Source organism: Pinus tabuliformis, chromosome 3_1 (genome assembly GCF_031772625.1).
Source record: "Pinus tabuliformis cultivar Carrire ecotype Pingquan chromosome 3_1, CPIR1, whole genome shotgun sequence".
Taxonomy (NCBI): Eukaryota; Viridiplantae; Streptophyta; class Pinopsida; order Pinales; family Pinaceae; genus Pinus; species Pinus tabuliformis.
In genome coordinates this window covers 368,866,896-368,881,635 of record NC_142301.1, presented here as the reverse complement: position 1 = coordinate 368,881,635, position 14,740 = coordinate 368,866,896, and positions in this window count along the sequence as shown.

Genomic DNA, 14,740 nt, shown 5'->3' with positions numbered 1-14,740 from the left:
GAGGCTAGAGGATTGTCTGGGAAGTTTAACTCTTGATTATGAGAGTGAGTTTCTTGTTGGATAGGGCCGCAGTCAGAGGTATGCTCATTGGGTATTTTTCTGTGCCATTTGGTGTGTTGCATCTCTATTACAAGCCACGGAAAGAGGGTTACTACAACTTATTGGTAAGCAGTTTGGAGGGTGTAAAATCCTTCTCTCTAGGCCACATATGCCAAGGCTAGAGCGCAGCTAGGTCAAGCACTCTTCCATGTGTTTGAGACTGCTTTGTAATCTCTCATGGGTCCAAACTGCAGCAAGGAGGAAGATGCATCCGAGAGGGAGTTCTGCATGATGTTTGGGCTTGTCATAGTTGGATGTTTCTCTCCTACAGCAGGCCACAGCCCTAGCTGTGTATTACAAGTAGGCCACAGCCCTTGACAGCCTTGGACAGGAGGTTGAAATGCTGGCAGGAGGCTGCAGGCCTTGGATCTCTGGATGGGAGACTGTGACTCTTATCTTTTGTTTGATTAATAGTCCAAACCATCAGCAAATTGGAACAGAGGTGTTTGGAGGAAGGCCACAGTCAGGTAGGGGTCCAAGAGCAAAGAAAGAAGGTTGTAACAGTTTGCCATCAAACCCTCTCAATAATTGGCATTATCTCAGTTCATCATTACAGAAGTGTTTCAGCCCTTTAAGATCCTCGACCTGCATTGTTTCTATGACTCACATTTTATGATTTGCATTCTATAAACTCTGGCCTGCCTGGTGTTCATAAGAATCACTACAGATCTCTCAAGTCGCATGAAAATGACTCATTATGTCTACACAACACCTTGATATGTAAAATAGTCTGTTCAAACTCCATATTGGCCATGATATGATGGATAAGATATGACACATGGAAATTGATACTCTGCAAATCCCATGATAGTGACCACAATTCTCATCAATAACATATTTGTACTGTTGTAACCTTGTAGTATAGCATAATTCAGATTTCATTAACTTCGTACTAATCAAGCTTGCACCTGTGATTATTATTTGAAGCTGTCTAAACTATAATCTAGCCAGAGATAGCTTGCTCCTGTAATACGACATTATCTCAGTGCCCTGAAATCAGTATCTATGACATATCTCTTTAGATCTGCGTTATAAATTGACAAGAACCTCGCATAGAAGTAACATTGACAAGGTTAAGTCTTTAGCACAGTAAACCCTGTAGCTGCTGGTATATGATATAAATATAAATGACATAATCCTGAGGATGAAGATAAATGACAGAAGCATCATATGGGGTTCAAGTTGATCACACCCTTGTATTGTGTCAATCTTTGAATATCTAATTTTATTAGTTGAAATACCTCTGTGGCTCAAATCTGAAGAATATAATTTGAGGTAGTATGTCCTAAGCTTTTCATCTTGTGAAGATCACCCTTGGAACACTATGATGATTACCTTGTTCACTTGATCATCCATAATTGATTGGTGGCTTACTACTATTGAATATTGCTATATCCCTTCTGGAGATTGAAATATCAAGTCATTGTCTCTAAAGCAATAGCTCAAAAGGTCACTTCAATTGCTTCTCCAGATATTCTATTGACAATACTTTCAGATAGTTACATTTGTTGAGAGTAGCTGTTGTATGAATTTTGCAAAGGCTGAGAATTGTGAAAGTCTTGACATTGAGATCACTATACATGAGTCAGTACTACTGCATACACAATTGTGAAATAACGATTGCAGGGTAGTATAATGCACATCAAGATTGAGAGTCGATGTTCTTAGTGGTGCCTAGGGTTTGTCTTTGAGTGAGATTTGTCAAAATTCTGTACAGCTGATTTATAGTATTGATAACTCATATGACAAGATGCATGTGGAAGAAGATGAAAGATGGAAGACTTGCTGATCAGAAGTTCAAAGGCTTGCTTAATAGCTTAAGCAAAGCTACCAAGGTTTTCAAAGTATTTGCCATATGTCTACAACTGAATAGAATATTAAAGCAGTTTCTTTGATATCCTGGGAAGTCAGAATATGTTACTATTAGTATGATTATGTATGACAGTCAGGGTACATCTTGATGATGTATGGGCTTCAGTTTTCCAGAAGTACAATACCTTCATCTGGCATATTCAACCTTGAATAAAATCTATTGTTGAGATTCATAATCTGTTGAGCAGTCAATATATCTCAGGGTCTATATTTGATGACAGGTGTATCTAGGTCTTTATAGTGATTAGGGATTGCTACAGAGTCAATTTCAATAGATTCCCAGAAACTGTTAGTTTTACAGTTTGTTTTTTCCTAGAAACAAGAGTTCCAGGGCTCACATGGCAGAGATGCTTAAGTAGATTGCTCCTCAAAGTGATTTTGTTTTGATAGGACCACAAATGTCACTACGAATTAACTCGTGATTTGTGTTGCTCTCAATTTAGATATTTCAAAGCTATCCATCTTCTGCTTTCCAAAAACACATGCTTCAGCTCTGACGCCAGGTCAAAATTGAAGCAAATTAGCATCATGTATCACTGAAACTGGATCACATAGATCATTCAATAAGACAAAAATACTATGAAATGAGACACTGACAATTTTATTACAAAGATAGAGCAAAAGAAAATGGATTTGGAAGCACATGAACACATAATAGAGCTTTTAACACTAAACATTCCAATTCGTATGACTCTTTATTTGCCCAATAACCTTTCACTTCCTATAATCTCTCTCTCACCACATATGTAGCCAAGTTTGTCCTCTTATTGACTTGCCATTTTACAGACCCTCAAATTACACCCCACACAATTGTTTCATGTACACTAATTTCAAAATTTGACCATTACTTTAATGACCTAACATTTTAACAACAGAACCAAGGCAAGCCTTTCAGGACCTTTCCTATAATAGCTCACATCAAATCACAAGATCCCAAAATGGCTTTTCCTGGTTGCAGTCAACCTCTGACAGATATGTCACCTATACTAAAGTGACACAAGAAACAGGATTGTCATAATGTATGACACAAATTCGCATCATTAAAGATGGTGTGACCCACCATAAGCCTTATGCATTAGATAGGGAATTGTTTGCCGGGGAAAATAAAGTGGAAAGATGAATAAGGTGTAGGATGATTTTGGTGAGATCTAACCAATTTTGGGAACAAAAGGGTAATCACAACAAATATGCACAACTGTGGTATCATTAAAATAACCTATTTAATCATTAATGTTTGTGCACAAAGCTATCAATGAAACAGTGACAAACAAAGAGCATCAAGACAGTGTGCTAAAATAGTCTGTAGTTGTAGCTAATACATGTAAAAATTACCTTAATGGCTTTCTTGGAAGTTGTCTAAATCAAATCCTGTTGGAACTATCCTGCTACAGGAATACAAATACACATAAGAACCATTAGACTATATTTTCAAAAGGCTGTTCACCAAAACCCTAGTTGGTTATTAGAGCATGATAAAATTTATTTCCTGTCATATCTTCACTTTTATATATAAACTCCTGTGTATGCAAGTTCAGCCTTTTAGGATCTGAAGCACCCATGAAAGTGCCTCTGCATATCATTGATCACATAAAATAGTTTGAAAACAGTTGAATTAATACATGAATACACATTGAGAAACAAAATCTGCATGGCATGTTGGCAGAATATCGAATATAACAACAATTGTTATGCATAACATCAATAACTTACAATATTGGGACAAGAGACAATTATCATTTTATATCATAAGCCTTTCTAATTCCTTCAAATCCACTCCAAGGTGCACCAAAGACATCATTTCAACTGGATTGCCTTCTTGCAAAAATTTACAGTGGTCATCAAATACATTAAAGGTACACACAACCACAGTTCTACAGATGTTTTGGGAATACCAAAGCCACTCTATTCCCTCCATCTATATTAAAGGTTCCTGAATCTATGAAAAGTTGAAACCCATCCCCCCGTCAAAATTGGCACAAAGAAGCAACCAAGGGCACCCACAATAAAGAATAACATGCATAGAAGCCAACACTTAGCACAGATCTGAAATCATGCTGCTAAGGTCTTGGGCTTATAAATCCATTTACCAAAATTATTTCCCCACATTTGGATAAGCATATCCCATTTTCCTCACGTGTTTCTTGAAAAGAAAAGGAATTCCTAGGAATTTAAAAATCTGGCTTGCCTTGACCCAAACCCATCCTTGTGTTTTAAGTAAATCTGGCATCTTCTGTGAGCTCTACCTTTAAGTCAATCGGGCATGTTTTGTGAGCTCTACCTGTAGCAATAGGTTTTCACTCATTGAATGTTTAGAGCTAAGGGCCTTGCAGAAAATGCCTAAGTAATCTATAAGACATTATCAATTGACTCCAATCTAGAACAATGAGATTTAGCCCATTCAAAAGATTATTTGGATACGGTTTGTGCAGATGAATCCACTTTAATGACACCTTGCTTGACCCTATGAGATATCAGACATACACTGGCCTCTGTTTGGCAACTTTGATCAGAAAAGGATTAACTCTGGTTTACACTCTTTAAGAGAGAGGCAAGGTTAGGTCTTGGTGAATAATATCTTAAAAGCCTTTAGAGAAATTGGCTCAAATGCAAGAGGTAGAATAAAGGGATACCATGCTATCATGTAAGTTTTTTCAAAGCTGGTTTTGCTGACAAGGATGTTATGGCCATAATGACTGGGCCATTCCATGCCTTCACAGACTGAAATAATATTGGCGATAATGAATCGCCCTTTGATGAAACAAGTCTGCCCAAGTTTGATAATAATCATGAGAATATGCTTGATTATGAGCATTGAGCTTTGGTAAGACTATTACATGCGACATTCAACAGAGTGATAGGCTTCCAGCTCATAATCACTTTGGAATCATTGGGTTTGGGTATAAACTTGATAATACCTTTGTTTAAGTTGGTTCTCAATGATTGCTCTTGTGATGGATTCTTTGTAAACATATACAAAATGTTTGGATTGACAAAGTACTAGGTAGCATTATAGAATTCACACTGGAATCTGTCTAATCCCAAGACTTACCATCATCATTGATCATGTTTGAGAGGGTAGCAGCTAGCTTACCCAAGGTCAAAGACTAGTCACACAATATTCTGTGTGCTTAGTCTTTGCAATTGAAAATTCTTTTGTAGGGAGAATTAAGAAGTAAAATGTTTTTCAATTTCATCTTTTAAGCCTACCCTTGGTTGATTTGATAGTGGATATTATCTTCAAGCCTTCTTTTGAATATAGATCCCCTAACAATCCTTGCACTATGATATTCTGCAGATGATTAGATCATAAACAATCATACAAACAGAAACTGTTTTCCATTGAGAAGAATCTATATACCCCTCTCAAGGTCCTGCAAGGCAACGACATGAATTGAAAAGAATATATATACTCTTCTCAAAAGAATATATATACGTTATGCATGAGGTTAATTCTATACTATCTTGAGGAAAAACAAAAGGCTTGGGTTAGATCCGGTAGTCCAAAGGGAATATCTTCTTGCTTGTCTAATTGAGGGCTTTCTCGAGCATTGGGGCCCTGGTTTCCGATGATATGAAAATACCTTTCAAGACCTTGTGGTAGACGTACAAGAAGAAGAATCTCCCACCTCTCTTGAAGATGATAACAGTATCACTGAAAAAGACCCTCCAAATTCACAAGATTAGTTCTTGGACAGGCTACTTGTGACCAACGTGGCCCCACATTAAACCCCATCCTCATCAAAGAACAGCTGTGTTGATGTATCTGTCCTAGATTCTATGAATGATTTGCATGAAAACAAGGAGCATGATAATAATTTTCACCATTGTGAGGATGCCAGTCATGATTTCCTACATGACAAAGTGATAAACAGAGGTAATGAAGAATTTTTAATATTTCCACTGATGATACAACCCAAATGCAGTTCTAGACAGGTAGAAACCATGTTTCTACCCCAAAAGATCAACCATATGAAAAGGATGATGAAGATCATGCTTCCCTTGCTGATAATTTAAATCCTGAAAACACTTTTGAGGTCACAGAAATATAGTTCAATCACACTAATCCTATTTTCATAGACACTGAAATTAAGGGAGCTGTAGACTTTCATGGTAATATACTTGGCACCTCAACATTTCATTGTGAGTTTGAAGAGTAATGTAACCCCCACGTTGCACTTTGATGTTAATCATGATCGTGTAAGAAATAAATGGAAGTAATCATGATTTCCTACAGTTTGAGGTCAATAAACTCAAAAGGTTTTTCAAAGCCAGCAAAGTAATAATGTGACCATGATTATTATCTGAGTGAAGAAACAATTAATATTATAGTTCAATCCTCAAAGATCCTATATCATGGAATCCAACAGTGCTGCTATTTTTTATGCCTACAATCTGAATTTGTTCCTCAAGCCTGATGGGATAGGGAAGTCTCTTCCTTTTACTGTCAATACTCATCTGGAAGAAAATGTTATTGACATATGTGATGGATATTCCTTGGTAGACGAACAAAGGGTATGTTATAAACACACAATTATTGAAGCTTTCAGTCATACAGATCCATTTCCACCTCTAGATGGCTCTATTGTTGACAATAATAAAGTTGGACAGCCCAGAATATTGATGAAACCTGTAATGAAACCCTCGATGACATATACAACTACAGTGCCGAGAATGAAAACGATGTCAAGAAAATAATTGATGAAGAATACAGGCTTGACCAAATAAAAAATTTCTCTCTGGACCACATCAAATGCAAAGATGTTCTCTTCTTCATGAACATGTGGACAATCATTCATGCACTAGATTTTTAAAAGGAAATGTAGACAACGAACCTCTAACAAATCCACATGAAGTCAACGCTGAGGGACAAGTTTGGGGCCTGGAAAAGGTGCACTCTGGAATGATCGATGATATAGGTCAAAATGATCTTGAAGTTGAAACCAGCAAGAGGACGTTTTCTCAACCTAGTCATAAACAAGATCTGGCTGTTCTGACCACTCAGCTTATGGGGTTTAGGGTTTGATGGTGATACAAGCACCGTTATGAAGTGTTGTGTCTTTGTATCAATTTCTGGGCATTATATTTCATAAACAGACTCTAAGAGGTTACTTATAGTGGACCACTATAAAACAATCAGGTTCCATCTTTCTAATTCCCCTCACTGTGTGTTCAATTTTTGAATGAGAAACGACCATTTGTGGGTATTATTGGTCTTCTGGATCAAATGTGCATGACCTTGAAGGCTCTAATTTTTCAATGGAAATAGGATGAAGTTAAATTGACAAAAATGGACCTTAAACAAAAGTTTTGTACCATTACTTGGGTCAAACTTATTGGTCCATTCATCACTGCAATTACACAATATTAGAAACATCCAAACACCTCAAGTCTCTAAACAAAGAATCTGGTGTAAACTCATTGACTCCAGACAACAACAATACTAGAGGCAGGCATCAGAAATACCATGTAACATCCAATGGGAAAATACGTTTTATATACGAAATCAAATGCAGTCAGAGTATTTTCTAATGTTAGAACCCTGGAAAATTATGGAAGACGTACTCGTTCATTTGGTCAAAATACTGATTATAATATAGTGCAAGGCAATTCCAAAAATCTCTTAATTGGAGACAGAATACACTTTCTATTAATATGTGTCCAAAGGTAAACAACTACATTCATACATGAAAGAAGGAATTCTCTTAACAATTCAATACTTCCTAACAACTATAACCCATTCCAAAAATTAAAAAATGCCATTTCATCTAAGGATACTAAAAAGAAAATGGAAGAAATAAGTGAGTGAACTGACGAAAAAATTAAAACAGGTTCCCAATAAGATATTCTCAAAGGGAATCTATGCAAGTTCATTCATATTCTCAAAGTAGACAATGACATGAAAACTTTCTAGTTTGTAACTGAGGAATACCAGAGCACAATGAATATGCCAAAGAAATATATTTTTAACTTGCAAGTTATCCAGTTTAAAGTGCATGATGCTAATCAATACCAAATACAGAAGTGCAGGCTGTGGTAATCGTGTCAAGATTCCTGCAGCAAGAGCAGCAATCAAACCAGTCGTATATCCTGAAAGTGCATGCCAAAAATACCTGCAGCCCCTCATAACAGGCAATTTTGTATCATTGCCAAGATCCCTGTTCTTTCAGTAATCAGAACAGAGCACTAAAGCGAGGAGCATCCCTGGAATTTCCTGCATTGTGATTCAATATAAAGTTTAAAGAATGAGTAGGTGGATGTGAATAAGGTGCTCACTATTTATGAGTCCTCACCTTTAACAAATCATGACATCCATAGAAATATTGTTCATAAGAACATTTGTGTAAAAAATAAACTAAATAAAGCGTTCAAACAAAATGGTATCTTCCCACAAAAAATGCACCAACTACAACAACAATCTGCTGATGGTTTAAACAAATTAAAGAACATGTTAAATAGTTAATACTGACAGAGTTAATGACAGGTTAAGAGAAAAGACTTCATTCTGGAGCAACAATGAAGTAAAGTAACTCTCTTTATTGGAGATCTTATACACAAAGTTTGGTGTACCTGAACAGGTATTGAATATCTTATAAATAAAGTTTGGTGTACCCAAACAGGGCCAAAATGTATCTCATGTATGCAGTTAATCTCTTACAAGCACCCTATGTCCATTGATCAATTCACTGTAATACTAAAATAGTAAACAGTTATATCATGGCCAAATATGACATGTAAGGTTCCTGAACAAAAACTGTCTGATAAACAACGCTGGAATACAGTATTATATACTTGATGAAACATCTAAAATCTGAAACCACCTGACTGTTACATCTTTATAAATTATTCCAAAAAAAATTATAGACAAGAACATAAACAAATAATTGTTTTGAAAATGGCGGAACACGAAGAGGAAAAGAAACCCTAGCGGAGCTCTGATGGTCATCGATAATGGAATTACTATGGCACTGCTGCTAGGCACTTGACGGTAAGGGTTAACCTCCACGGCTTGCCAGACTCCGTTCAACCTTACCTCCTTCCCATGGGCTCTCTAGCGTTTTCCATTCCTATGGTCCTCCCACCTTCCTTGTAGTCCGTAACCACCATCGACCGTTTTCCTATCGGTTGCAATGGACCTGGACGAGGTGGACTATACGGAGGACCCCAATCCCCATGAGGTCATTTGGTCTCGCCATCACGCTATGTCAGGCTCTGATCCTTTTGCCGCATCTCTGCGACCTTTGTCAGCTCCTAGCTCTGCACTGGACAAACTTGGGCCATCTGTGCCCCATCCTCTGCCCTCTGTCAACATCGAAGACGCCTCCGGCTTGGACTACCCACCGCTTTCCCCGGCTACCTTGAATCTCCTCGATACCTGCCTGCAACCATCGCCCACTTTCAATGCGCCGCTGCCCCGTCTACCCCACATCTCCACCCCGCCCTACAACCCTTCCTCCTCTGGCATCATCCCTCCTGGGACTGCTACCTAACTTGTCCCTGCACTATCCGATAGCACCCTTAATCTTGGTGGCCCATCTCCCAACACCCCTATCCGTTTTGGATGCTTCAGCTCCCCGGTCCCAAACCCTAAATTGACCCCATCCACCCCACAAACGGTTAACCAAGGCTTAAACCCTAAACCCTAAATTGACCCTAAACCCTAAACCCTAAACCCTAAACCCTAAACGGTTAACCATCTTAGCTGTACACATAATTGTTGAGAAAAGGTGGTTGCTCAGATTAAAGAGATTAGTTGCTAAGATAGGGGAGATTAATTTTCTCAATTAGAGTCTGAAAGCATAAATAGAACAAGATGAGAGAAGTTGTATGCAAACATTTTTGGACATCAAAAAGACAAGAGATCAGAGAAAGATTAGCTGAGCAGATTCAAAGCACAGGAGAGTAGCCAAGGTCAGATCAGAATCCATATTGAACAGTGTTGTACAACAATTCAGTAAAGTGTGGGTTTGAGTATCCAGTAAGGAGATAGAGCAGATCTGAGTGTCCAGGAAGCTGAAAACCTCAGTTTTGACGTGTCCTTGTAAGTTTTGATCATTAATGATAAGTTGATTTGAAGGACAGAATTATGTGTGTACTTGAAAAGCTATTATGAGTCCACTGTTTAGGTTTTCCAGTTATATGTGTGACTGTTGCATGTTCAGAATTTTATTCAGTTATTAAAGTAATTCAAGATCTGAGTTATTTGAGAAAGAAACACAGGACAGTTGTCCTCTTGAATAATAAAAATTTTACATGGTATAAGAGGATCATCTCTAATTGAGATCCTCAAGGGTTTACAACAATAGATCAACTACCAGAATCAAAGACCAACAGTTAGAGGGTTTCATTATTGTTGCTTGAAGGACTAACCACTCTTGTGGGTATATTTTGTTGTTTTATTTCCATATCTGAAAAGTTTGTAAAATAGATCTCAGAGATGGCAGCATCAAGTCTCAGATTTGAGGAAAAATTAGATGGTGCCTCCAGATTGTCATCAAAAGCCAAGGTAACATTGTTTTTAAAAGAAAACGATCTCTAAGATATTGTCCAGGATGTTATAATTCAGTCTACAGATCTGCATGAATTGGCATCACATAAAAATAAGGAAGTGAAGGCCCAAATTACTTCAGGAAAGGGTCCAAATCCTGCCTCAGGAAAAAAAGACGAACTCTGCCTCAGGAAGGTCAAACTGCATATACGATTGAAGATGTTTTCATGTACGATTGTTGCAAATGCTGCTGTGGAAGGTGCAGTGGTTGTTGGGAAATTACAGAGCAATATAATCTTGACTTTAGCTACGATGCTGACTAAGGTGAAGACATTGATAAGGTGAAGGCAGGGATCCTGAAAGTGATCGGAGCTGTTTTAGTTGACGCTGCAAGTGTGCCTTCATTGTTAACCACAACAGAGTGCATCATTGTTGTGATTCTGAAGGATAAGAGGGAAATCCCAGGTCTGAGAGACGGTATGGGTGGCATGGACTACTAGAGAGCATATCTAGACCGGTGTGCCTTCTGCGTGGTGTCCTGTTCCGAAAGTAGGGTTAAAGTTAAGGTTGTCTGGTGTCCTAATTTTGAAGGTTAAACTTTGGGTCAATTAGTTTGACCCTTGTTATTGTCTCGAGCATTACATTTCCCATTACTGGGAGCAATTGCTTGTGTATTCAATCTAACTTAAAGGAAAATTTGTCGATTGCAATGCCCTGCAGTTCTACCACCTATCTTTTCTGCAGGGAAAAAGCGTAATCCTTCTCAAGGAGAGACAGGATAAATGTTTTCCGTTTTCACATACTGGAGATGATAATTTATTCAAAGAGCTAATTTTTGAGAAGAAGAAAAAAATACCTGTTTTAGGCAAAAACCATGGAAGATCGGGCCTTGCAAAACCCATGGAAGATCGGGCCTCGCAGAAGGAATTGCTGTAACTGCATAGCTTGTAAACATGTCTTATGGTGTGGAAGGGTTATTGCCAGAAGCACCACACCTGTTAATGCTCCACGACACTCCCCGAACGGTTTATCTGTTTGCTGAAAAGTGTCCCAAAATGCTTCAACACCAAATTGTTCGAAGCGCTTGAAATTTGAAAATTTTGAAAATTTCCCACCAAATTGTTTGAAAAGTTTCCCATCGATTTTTTATTTATGTAATAATTACACAATTTTAACTTGTTAATTAGGATATATTGATTTAATATTTATTAATTATTTTATTTTGTTTAATTTAATGGGTTAATCAAAATTTATTAATTCAATATATATTAATTATATATATTTTAAAAAAGATTATCTTAATAATATAAATATATTTTTAGTAAAATATATAAATTAAAAAATTGAGATGTATTTTTAAAATTGTTACGATTTTTTGAGGGAATGAAAGCACTAGCCCAACGTTAAGTGCTTTTATGGGATTTTGTTGGAGGGAATCATTTATGCTAATAATTATCATTGGATTCAGCATAAGTTGGAAGATGAATCAAGTGGTTTGAGAATAAAAATGCACCAATCTAGACCTGTTTTAAACCCTTAAACATCCACCATAATTGAGGCAATGTTGAAAGGATTAACGGCGAAGTTGAATTTAGAAAAAACATTTTCAAGGCTTGAGGTGTAAGTTGGAACAACCATTATAAGTAGAATCTAATGAGCTTATCATGACCTCATTATAAATAGATATGGATTTATTAAATGAGAGCTACCATCTTGGCACATGTTTCTATTTTGAAGAGTTTGTTAGATTGATCAAAGGAATGTCCCACCTCGAGAGTATGTGGAAAGCACAATTGGTACATTGCACTCTGAGGTCAACAAATCTATTTGGAGAACACTCCCTTATTCTCAACCTCCTAATTATTTGAGGGTGACCTTGGAGAGCAGATGAGCTTGTTGATATAGGCTATATGATGAGGGTTTGAAATTATGAATGATAACTAGTTTGAAAAATCAGTGCAAAATCTCTCCATTACCTAATGACAAATATGAATATCAACTTAGAAAAATATATGTTGAAACATATTGCAAGTAGTTTGTACATGTAGTTTTGTTGCCATTACTAACCATTATAGAATTACAGTGCCATAGAAGGGTCTCAGCGGACACGCAGGTGGAAAATACTTATCTATCAGATAAACAACATAATCATGGGCTTTGGTATGTCCAAATATGTCTCAACCCTTGTTGGAAATATTGGGGGGGTGAATTGATACTTCTTACAATTGTTATATTATGTTAGTTAAAAGGTTAAGCCAGAACATAAGAAGTAGAACAAAAATAATAATTTTATTAAATATAGTGAGGACTTTGATTCTCATTTATAAATATGAGCTCCAACTTGTAACATAAGTTCTTTAATTCTTCGAGGCGCCAACCACGAATGAGGAAAAAAAGCCTCATAGGCCAATCCAGGCACTAACCTGGTCAATATGAGGACATCAATCCTCTTAGGTTGAAGCCTTTAACTATACTTTAAAAAAACAAAAACAAAAAAACTTTATCAAAATACTTCAAAATCATTCCTTCAAGATGTCTACCATATAAACCTCTTGTAAAAGCAGGGAAGATTTTACACTCAAGGTGCTCATGTCTATTGAACATAGGCTATTTAACGATGATATATGGTTTAAGTAATTTGACAAAGACTTTATACAAATAGTGACATCCCCCAAACCATGTTTCGACAATGACATCCAACCATCATCAGATAATGTGTTCACTACCTCAATTGTCATCTTCTATGCAAAGAATGTAGATGACTCGTGTAAGATACAAAGTGTTTCAAGGACACTTGAAGCCTCTAAGTCATGTGATCAACCATGATGACTAATGCTCCTTTGCCTTCACTAGGTCGGATCAAATACCCACTAGATAAGAGTTCACCATACACATCTTTGAGATTGTGATACCATATGCATACAATCAACACATAGACATACATATGTTTATTATTTATTGATCTACGCACATGTTTACACTATTCATACTTCAGGGGATAGTGAATTCCTTGGTGGCAGTCTTTTAATAAGGCTTGAACATTTCTCAATAAGACTCATGAGACATGCAACATATTAAGGTTTACCTCCAATTCAGCAATGACCCTTTCTTTAGCATCAATGGCAAAACTCTTAAAACTCCACACATTCAAGCGTCTCCTTGAATATCATAATCTAAAGCCTATTTTTCTCCCTTGTGTCATGCACGGAAGAGCGCTCCTGATCTTCAACTTTAATCGAGTTTGCTAGACACTATTAGATAAGCTCCACCAACCTCATAGTAGGGCCCTCCCTCCCCAAGCAACAACCTCCTTTTTCTAGTTCCTTGCCTATCTCTTACTGTGTTTTTGTGCTTTAGTGTCCTTCCATGAATCACTTCCTCCCCCTTGGATCTTAGGGACAACCTAATTTTTTTCCAAAGACTCTCCTTTTCTCTTTCCTCCTTGATGTTCTCCTTCGTCCCTTCCCTCCCCTCTATTCCCCTTCTCTCCCTATTACTTTTGTTTCCCTACTACCCTCCTCCTCTTTAGCCTTCCTCCTTGTTACAATTTACGATGTTCTGCTCGCCTTTTTGTTTCCCCCTTCTTAGACTCGTCGAACATCCCTTTTTTAGACTTTGGTAGAGGGTTGGGGCCTCGTAGCAATGATCATCTAAATGTCCCCAAGAGAAGGGGAAAATCCTTTTTGTCAATGGAACATAAATATGCAAATTTTGAAATTTGCTCCATGAATATATATATATATATATATATATATATATCTATCATTTTGCACCTTAGAGCTTCAAGCTTTGAATCTCTTTCGAAATGAAAATCGTATCCTTGAATTGCAAGTCCTTAGCCAACCCTATAAAAAACTTAGCTATAAACAAATTAATCAAGTTCACTACCCTTATATTGTCATTATACAAGAATCAATGGGGGAGGGGGAAAAGGGGATCCAATTACTATAGAATTCTCTTCCTCACTGGGGAAAAATCTAAAACTCTTCACATGGTTTAATTCGGATTGCACAGTGGTTTATTGATTTGTGAAAATTTGACCAAATTCATAAATTTGGAGGCAATAATTCAAATTAGTAAATTTGGAGGAAATAATTTAGAATCATTATACTCTCTATTTTGCATAAATAGATTTTATTTTTCCTTTACTAAAATTGTGGAGATATTGTGGTCACACAAGGAAGGTGCAAGAGAATGTAAAATTTTTAAATTTGAATCTATCGAAACTGATTGTTTGCGTGACCTCTAGGAGACCACGAGGGCTTCATTTGGGGAGCAATAGCA